Raw genomic sequence first — 7,758 nt, forward strand, 5'->3', positions numbered from 1 at the left:
CCAACCGTCTTTTTGCTGATGAAGATTGGCCTTGAGCTGACATCTGTGCCCATCTTCCTCTACTTTATATGTGGGACGCCTGCCACAGCATGGCTTGATAAGCAGTGCCTTGGTCCATGTTGGGGATTCAAACCTGCGAACCCCAGGCTGCCGAAGCTGAGTGTGCAAACTTAAGTGCTATGCCACTGGGCTGGCCCCCTGGCACATCTTTTTTTTTCTTTTAATGGAGTGGGGGTCTATGTGATGGGAAGGACTGAGCAGAAGCTGCTAATTTCACTGAAGGATCTTTGACTATTTCTCTCCTTGGTTTCTAGACATGATCGTGTTGATATGGGATCCACTGGATTGATTAACCACCTTGTCTTTTTCCAGGTTGGTGGTGATACAGCCCTGGGCGGCAAAAGGCAGCCAGCCCAGGTCTGCAGGGCCCTGCATCCAGGAACGTGCTCATGCCCAGTGGTAGAGCTGGGCTGCCCCCTTACCCTTCAGCTCAGACCTTGGCAAGATGGATAGTCAGAGCATTTGGTCAACTTCTTCCTTGGGGACATGAATTCAGAGCTTCTTGGAACACACCCACCCCCTCAACTACCCTGCAAGCAAAGCAGGATATGAGTTTTTTAAACCCCAATATATTTTGCCAAATAAGAGAGTGTTAATACCCCTCCCTCCCCCACTCTGCATGAATTGGATTACTTAAAGCGTCTTTTCAGAGACGTCAGCAGTTTAATAGAGGCAATAAGTCAGGGCTGCCCTTGTGTTTTATTTTTCTGCCAGTATTTAGTTAATTAAAGAATGCAAATTAAAACACCTTAATTTATATAATATCAATACCGACGCCTTAAAACATTTGGCATAACTGCTCTGGCACGTCCCTTACATAAACTCTCCAGAGCAGTGCTAATAAAAATGAAAAAGGTTGTAAATCAAATTTAATTTATTCATCTTCTGTTTGGTACAAAAGCATATGCCAAAGTCAAGTTATTTACGAGCTCGTCATAACAATAGGGGTTTTTGTTGGTTGCCAATGACAAAAAAGGTTTTTCCCAGGGATGTGTGTTTTAATTTAGAAATGTCTCTAGGTGCATCTATTTTCTGGGCTCTGATCTCGAAAATTTATATTTTTGCTCCCATATCTCTAGAAAAGAAATAGATTTAGATATTGAAAAAACATACTGGGCCTAAAAACATGGCAACATTCTCTCAAAAAGGCATCTGCAACCATCTATATGGAGATAGACATATATACCACACATCCCATGGAGTATGAATCTTCAGGTGAGATAAAAGCTTGGTGATTTATATCCGATTTCTTAAATATTCCATTAAGAGGATTATCTCACAGGAGGCTCTGATACAGACGGTGTTGGAAGAGATTTGGTGTGCTGCTGCTTTCTTAGGAGCCTTGGAGATGAACCACACGTACGTGAATGAATAGCCGAACACCAATTTTCATCCTTCCCCTCCTTGGCTGATATGTCTTTCTTTGTCTGGTGGATCTGAGCACAGAGTACATCTTCTTCAGTCCTGAGGGAAGAACAGTGGGCTCCACTCGGGGCTACTGAGGGATGGCATGCTCCCTCTGCTTCCCATGGCAAAGCTCCCTAATGCAATTGTCCTTTAAAACTCCCTTCCTCGCCCAGCTTTCAGCTCCACTCTTGACTCAAGCAGGTCTCAGGGCATGCCAGAGAGTGAGAAAAGTTTTGGAAAAACCCTCTCAACCCTGATCCTATCCTGAAAGACCCAAGCAAATTCACAAATAGAACCCTCTAGCCAGCCCATGGCTTGCCCACTTGGGAGGGAGAAACCCAGTACCATACTGTGCCCTATTTTATTCCTTATCTTCTAACATGAGCATTACAAGCTTAGTGGAAGAGGTAGAATATTGGGGTTCCTCACTTGGGGTAATGACGCAGAAGTGGCAAGTGGCATCTCTCTGGGACCTGGGACAGCCATGGGTCCTGGGCTGCCACTAGGCTTTTGGGGAGACCTCTACAAAACCCCAAATAAAATACCTCCAGGCGGTTCCCTTTCTGATGTTAAAAACGGTGATACATTTTTACACTGCTTCCATTTGGATCTAATGGGACACCCTACTTTGTCTCAGACTCATTCCAGGAGTGAGCTAGAAACTTACAATCTGTCAAGTAGCTGCTTCTTTTTTGGGGGGTACCAAGCAGAGCCAGATAAGGTCTTAGAAAAGTGATTGCCCGCCCCCCCCCTCCTCCCCCCACCAAATTCCCTCCTACCCTCTCCACCTCTCCACCCCTGGTGTCTCACTGGGTCACTGGTGTGACAGACAACCCAGCTTGAGGGGCAAGCTGAGTGCCCTTCATTTTCTCAGGATACCTCACATCAGTCTCTCAGCGGTGGGACTGGAGGGGGCGCTGTGGGCAGTTCCTCAGGGTGTCCACACGGCGCCCATATATCCCCACGTGCCATCGTGGGCTTACTCTCTCTCTTACTTTTTCTTGCTATGTGTCATCTTTAAAGGCAATTTTTACCTTTATATTTATTTATACCCCTCCTAGTTCCATAAAACACTTGAGGTCGCTTACAATTCAAAATGGAGATACAGTAAAACCTGAAGCCATTAACTGAAAAGGAATTAAGATCAGAGCCAAGTACAAAGGAGGAGGGGGAGGAAGAGGCAGAGTAATCATACCAGAGGGGAAAAACTTAGATTAAGGAAAGCTAATGCAATTGAGAACAAAACCCAGCTCCTAACTCCCTGCTAGCTTGGTGGGCGGCTGCCAGCTATTGTAATAACTGTGGATTATTGCACCTCAAAGGCAGGTTTAAATGCCTGCTGAGGGCTCCCTGGCTCTGTGAGCTTGGTCAAGCTACTTCATCTCCCTGAATCTCTGTTTCCTCATCTGTAAAATGAGGATTAACTCACCCATCATAGAGTTCTTGTGAGAATGTGGTTCAACAACGCCAGTAGCTCTCGCTCAGCACGCACTGTCTGCAGTTACTTCCTAAGTGCTTTACAGAGACATATTTCATCAATTCTGAGATGCATTTTCTCACGTTTAACATCTCTGACACTGATTTTAAAAGCATTGTGTCACAGACTATTTCGTAGCATTTTTTTTTCTTTCTTTCTTGGACCTGAAATAATGGTGCATTGTAGATTCGATGGAAGATATCAACTCATTCAATCCTCACAATAACGTTAGGTGTTCTTTTTGTCCCATTTTACAGATGAGTAAACTGAGGCATGGAACATTTAAATGACCTGTCCAAGGGCTACAGCTGACAAGCAGTGGAGCTGGGACTGTGATCATAGGCTATTTGACTCGACCACTACACTATACTGCCTTTCAACAAGTATTTCAGCAACAATCATTTCAACAAAATTTCGCTCTTGAGCACTGGGGATATGAGATGAAAAGACATGTACTTGCCCTGAAACATTGGACTCTCCAGTGAGGGGACCAACACGTAAACACAGCATTGTGCCTCGGGCGTTAAGTGCATCAGTGGAAATACATCCGAGGCACAGAGGCAGAGAACGCAGAGAGGATTCCTTTTTGTAAGCCTCTGCCCTAGGGCTTAGCTCTGTGGTAGAAACTTCCCTTCCAGCAGGTCAGGAGAGACACGTGTTTCCTTGCCTCTGAAGGAGTCTGTTGGGTGGACCTTCACATGATAGCCAGTGAACAGCCTTAGCGGACACACTGCAATAGCAGAGCACAGAAAGCACAGGCACTTCACCATGCCCATTCCCTCTACAGACACTAGATGAGAGCTGGGGGCAGCAGATTTCAGGGGAGCATCGCGCTCTAGGCAAGGTTTGGAAGTGGCTTTGGGGGGCAGCGAATAAGGAGAGGTTTGGCCTCTCAATGCTAGGGCTGGAGGCTCTGTCCCTGGACACCCAAACCAGGAGGGTGGGGAAACTTGAAAGCCAGGGGGACTTGAAAAGGGGAAAACAAGGAAGGGAAATGAATGACCCACCCGTTTGCAGTAAGCAAATGCAGCTTCAGGAGGAGTGGGCCAATAGTCATTGGGATGCAGTGAGGTGTGGGGAAGGAAGGAGCAGACTTGGAAGGAGAATACCTGGGTTTGGGACCGATTTTGCCTCAAGGAGCACGTTATCCTTTGAGTCTCAATTTTATCATCTGTCTAATGGGCATAATGACATTGCACTCATTACCTCACACAGTTGTTAAAAGATCAATTAAGATAATATAAGTGAAAGTACTTTCCAACTAAATAATGCTATGCAAATGTGAGTTATTATTGCTGTCTTTCTAGCTACGTCCTTACTCTTTCATTTCCTCACTGGCTGTATGAACTTGGGCATGGGGCTCGCCCAGTCTCTAGCCATCACTAAAGTGGCTTGACTTAGAACTCGAAGCTCCTCCTGGCTGGGGTCTCATTGACCCCAGACCTAGTGAGGAAGCTTGGGGGCTGCAGGAGCCCACTCTGGAGTTCAGGGACTCTGCCCCATGGGTGGGGATGGGGTTCTAACCTTCAGTCCTCATTGCCTCCACTCCTGCAACCCCGGCCCAGCCGGCAGCAATGAGCTGCCATTGTGAGAGAGCTTTGGGCATATCTTCTTCAAGGAATCGGGGAAGTTCAGCAGCCAATAAATCAGTACTTAACAAAGCAAATAAATAAAGCCAAAGCAGATCCATTCTGACAGAACTTCCCTGATAAGGAATGCTTTCTCATATTTCAAACAGAATAAAACCTATATAAATAAAGCATCTTCTAGACCAAACAAGAATGGGCTGGAAATCCCACTGGATCCAAGTCCCTGGCCTTACCCGTTTCATCTGTGTTGCTCACTGGAGGGCGTGGCCCCTGGAGGCCTGGCCACCACATCCAAGGGTGCCCTGGTCTGAAGGCCTCAGAGCCTGCAGCCTGGGAGGGGAAGGGTGGCAGTCCCCGAGGAGGAGGGGCCTGGTGTTAGCAGACCACTGCAGCGACAGCAGAAGCCACTCAAGCTGACTCCACCTTTTCTGGCCTTTCCAGAGAGGGAGAAGGAAGGAGGAAGTGGGAGGAGAAAGGGGAGGAGTAGGAAGAGGCCTGGGAGCCGGGAGCATGAAGCAAAGAGAAGGGTTTAAAAAGCGGGAGGAAGTGAGGACAGGGAGGAAAAAGTGAGGTGGAAGAGGGCTGGACCAGCCAAAGCTTCAGAACAAAGTAGCCATTCGGGGGCACGTTGAAGGCCTAGAATCCCCACCCTGCCCTCCTCCCTCGGTCCCCTCCCAGGCAGGCCAGTCTCAGCATCTCTCACTCCTCTCCGTTCCTCACCCTTCTGGGAGGCGCGGGGCCCTGCGAACAGGGCTTGCCTTTCCTGGCAGCAGACAAAAGGCCATTTCTGAGTTACACGGAAAATGTGTTACTTTGTCAGAGGGTCGGGGAAAGGCTGCCGGGCCCAATCCTGGGCCGAGGGGAGCGTCAGCAGAGGGGGCTGTCAGTCACCGGGAACCCTCCGTGAAAGGGGCCCCTTGTCAACTTCCCCTGCCTTTGAAGTGACTGGGATGGAGGTGCTCAATTAAAAGCCCATCAGTCTGTAAGTAAATCAACGCCTATCAGGCTTGTCACATCAAACAAACGATTATTACCCCAGCCCGCCCACCCCATTAATCTGGCTGTTCCTTCTTGACGGCTCAGGGTCAGGGCACCGTAAATCCTGTACTGGATTGTAGCCACCTGGATCGGGATGAAAGCGCTCGCGCATTGAGCGTGGCTCACTCAGGCATTTCCCAGAGTCCTCTGGGGAATGGAGGAGGAGGCACCAGAGACAGAGGCAGAACAGACGAATGTAGACGGGGCGAAAGAAGAGGTCTGAAGCGGGACACAGACACAAGGAGATAGAAAGAAAAGAGGTGGTGGAGAGAGAGCCTGAGAAAATAGGCCCAAATAGAAGCAACTGGAAGAGGAGATCGGAAGCAGTTGAGACAGGTGCCATAAAAACTCACCCAGAATGTGAAGAGTGAATAGATGCTTCTAGAAGACAAGGAGATGTCTGGATGAAATTTCTCAGACACTGGGTTCTGAGTCTCAGAGTCAGAGAATGATCAAAGTTAGGCTGCTGTTTCCTCAGCTCTCCTCCTCCATGGCAGCCCCCAGATGTCACTTAGCCAAGGAAATGATGGTGGGGAAGACATGGAAGCTCAGGGCTTTGCTAAGAGATGCATCAAAGTACCTGATAGCCAGAACTCGAGCTTCTGCAATAAAAGGATATGAACAGACAAACTGGACTGGAGTGTCAGGGTCTGATACTCTGCCAAGTGAGTCCTGAAGAAACGCTTTGTTCCAGGACATTTCTCACAGGCCCTGTGCGTTGCTTTGTGGGTTCTTTCTGCTCCTGAAATCAAGCTCTGGCTCTCGCTCACTGGAGACCAGAAAGAAAGGCAGAATAGGGAGAAGAGGAGACAAGACAGCTGTATTCTGGGCTTGTAGGAGGGGCTGGGTAGGAGGTGAAGGGAGGGGAAGGAGTGGGGAAGGAGGTCAAGCATCCAGCTTGGAAGAACAAGGCATGCTTTTTTAAGGGAAGGAAGAAACAGTCTTTCCCCAAATGGCTATTTCAGAAGTGCCCCAAGGCATAGCTGGCCCTGACTCGTGATGCTTCATATTTAAAAAGGGCCGTCACACGCCTTCCCCCTTGCTAGAGGAGTAATTCCCAGAAGGAAACAAGAGATGAAAGTGGAGCAGGGGAGACTGAAGAAGGGAACTTAGTCCCCTCACCCCACCACAGAGCTTGCCACCTAGCCTGGAAGCTTGTGGTGATTTCTTACCACACAGAGAAAGAAAATTGTAAAGATTGAAACTGGACCTCTAGCTTACACCAATACACAAAAATCAACTCAAAATGGATGAAAGACTTTTTGTAATGTAAGACCTAAAACCATAAAACTCCTAGAAGAAAACATAGGGGATAAGCCCCTTGATGTTGGTCTTGGGAATGATTTTTTGGATTTGACACCTAAAACAAAGGCCATTAAAGCAAATAAACAAGTGGGACTACATCAAACTAAAAAGCTTCTGCACAGCAAAGGAAACCATCAACAAAGTAAAAATGCAACCAATGGAATGAGAGAAAATATTTGCAAATCATACATTTGATAAGAAGTTAATATCCAAAGTATATAAAGAATTCATACAACTCAATAGCCAAAACCCTAAACAACCTGATTAAAAAGTGAGCAGAGGGACTGAATAGACTTTTTTCCAGAGAAGACATACAGATTGCCAACAGGTACGTGGAAAGATGCTCAACATCACTAATCAGCAGAGAAATCCAAGTCCAAATCACCATGAGAATTCACCTCACACCTGTTAGAATGGCTGTTATCAAAAAGACAAGAAATAACAAGTGTTGACAAGGATATGGAGAAAAAGGGAGCCCTTATACACTGTTGGTGGGAATGTAGTTTGGTGCAGCCACTGTGGGAAACAATATGGAGGGCCCCAAAAAATTAAAAATGGAACTACCATGTGATCCAGCAATTCCACTTCTGGGTATATATCCAAAGGAAATGAAAACGGGATCTCAGAGAGATATCTGCCTTCTCATGGTCAGTGTGGCTTTACTCACAATAGCCAAGATATGGAAACAACCTAAGCGTCCATCAATGGATGGATAGATAAAGAAGATGTGAGATATATATCATGGGATGTCATTTAGCCATGAGAAAGAAGGAACTCCTGCCTTTTGTAACAGCATGGATGGACCTCGAGGGCATGCTGTTAAGTGAAATAAGTCAGACAGAGAAAGACAAATACTGTATGATATTTGTATAGATGGAATCT

At 46.9% G+C, this 7,758-nt stretch overlaps 1 long non-coding RNA gene across 1 annotated transcript; it reads right to left on the reverse strand.

The window, feature by feature from the left end:
* Window positions 1-742: 742 nt before the first annotated feature.
* LOC123281957 (uncharacterized) lies at window positions 743-4,982 on the reverse strand. The gene is made up of 3 exons (XR_006521766.2): window positions 4,767-4,982; window positions 2,897-2,982; window positions 743-1,524 (listed from the first exon to the last, which is right to left on the reverse strand). It is a non-coding gene; the product is annotated as an uncharacterized lncRNA (long non-coding RNA).
* Window positions 4,983-7,758: the final 2,776 nt, after the last annotated feature.

Source organism: Equus asinus, chromosome 27 (assembly GCF_041296235.1).
Source record: "Equus asinus isolate D_3611 breed Donkey chromosome 27, EquAss-T2T_v2, whole genome shotgun sequence".
In the NCBI taxonomy this organism is placed as follows: Eukaryota; Metazoa; Chordata; class Mammalia; order Perissodactyla; family Equidae; genus Equus; species Equus asinus.